We start from the raw sequence: 1,838 nt of genomic DNA, 5'->3' as shown, positions 1-1,838 counted from the left end.
TACATCCTGTCCTGGGGGTTTAGGTATTGTAAATACATCCTGTCCTGGGGGGTTAGGGTTAGGTTATTGTAAATACATCCTGTCCTGGGGGGTTAGGTTAGGTTATGTAAATACATCCTGTCCTGGGGGGTCAAGGTTAGGTCACTGTAAATATATCCTGTCCTGGGGGGTCAGGTTAGGTTATTGTAAAACTTACTTCCTGTCCTGGGGGTTAGGTTTAAATGTAAATGTGCTGATTTATATAGCGCTTTTCTAGTCTAACGACTACTCAAAGCGCTTTTACATCTACAGGAAACATTCACCATTCAGAAACTTCATACAGGGCTGCCGTACAAGGTGCCACCTGCTCATCAGATAAACATTCACACACATCACACTCCGACACTCCGGGGCAACTCAGGGTTCAGTGTCTTGCCCAAGGACACTTCGACAATGACTGCAGGGGCAGGGATCGAACCACCAACCTTCCGATTGGCAGGCAACCGCTCTACCACTGAGCCACAGCCGCCCCCAGGTTAGGTTATTGTAAATACATCCTGTCCTGGGGGGTTAGGTTATTGTAAATACATCCTGTCCTGGATGTCCCTTCAAAAACTCTAATGGAATATCAAGGAAGGGATAGAGGGACCCTGCCCGGTGGAAGCCCGGGGCTTGTGAGCGAGCGCCTGGTGGCCGGGTTTGCCACGGAGCCCAATCGGGCACAGCCTGAAGAAGCAACGTGGCACTTCTCCCGCCAGCCCATGGGCTCACCACCTGTGGGAGGATCCAAAGGGGTCGGGTGCGCTGCCACATGGGTGGCGGCGAAGGTCAGGGGCTTCGACGGACCAGACCCGGGCAGCAGAGGCTGGCTCTGTGGATGTGGAATGTCACCTCTCTGTGGGGGAAGGAGCCGGAACTTGTGCGGGAGGCGGAGCGCTATCAGTTAGATCGGGTGGGGCTTACCTCTATGCACAGTCTCGTTCTGGAACCGTACTCCTAGATAGGGGTTGGACCCTGTCCACTCTGGAGTTGCCCAGGGTGTGAGGCGCCGGGCGGTGTGGGGATACTCACAAGCCCCGGCTGAGTGCTGCTGCGTTGGAGTTTACCCGGTGGACGAGAGGGTCGCCTCCCTACGCCTGCGGGTGCTGGGGGAAAACTCTGACTGTTGTTTGTGCGTATGCACCAAACAAGAGTTCGGATATTCGGCCTTCTTGGAGACCTTGAATGGAGTCCTGTATGGGGGCTCCAGTGGGGCTCCATTGTTCTCCTGGGGACTTCAACGCACACGTGGGCAATGATGGAGATACTTGGAGAGGCGTGATTGGGAGGAACGGCCTCCCTGATCTAAACCAGAGCGTTGTCTGTTGTTGGACTTCTGTGCTAGTCATGGATTGTCCATCACAAACACCATGTTCGAACATAGGGATGTTCATACGTGTACGTGGTACCAGAGCACCTAGGCCAAAGGTCAATGATCGATTTTATAATCGTTTCATCTGATCTGAGGCCGTATGTTTTGGACCTCGGGCCCAAACGTGTAGTGTGGGTAACTGGGAACGTCTGAAGAGGCCCCTTTCGACGACTTTCAACTCGCACCTCCGGCGGAGCTTTTCGTGCATCCCTGTGGAGGCTGGGGCATTGAACCTGAGTGGACAATGTTCAAAGCTTCCATTGCTAAAGCTGCGGCAGCGAGCTGTGGTCTTAGGGTCTTAGGTGCCTCAAGGGGCGGAAACCCACGAACACCCTGGTGGACCCGTGGTCAGGAAGCCGTCCGACTGAAGAAGGAGTCTTTCCGGGATATGTTATCCCGGAGGACTCCGAGGGCAGTTGCAGGGTACCGACGGGCCCGAAGGGCTGCA

The sequence above is a fragment of the Etheostoma spectabile genome, unplaced genomic scaffold (assembly GCF_008692095.1).
Source record: "Etheostoma spectabile isolate EspeVRDwgs_2016 unplaced genomic scaffold, UIUC_Espe_1.0 scaffold00010018, whole genome shotgun sequence".
In the NCBI taxonomy this organism is placed as follows: Eukaryota; Metazoa; Chordata; class Actinopteri; order Perciformes; family Percidae; genus Etheostoma; species Etheostoma spectabile.
The sequence above is the reverse complement of the archived record's forward strand: the minus strand, read 5'-3'. Positions refer to the sequence as shown.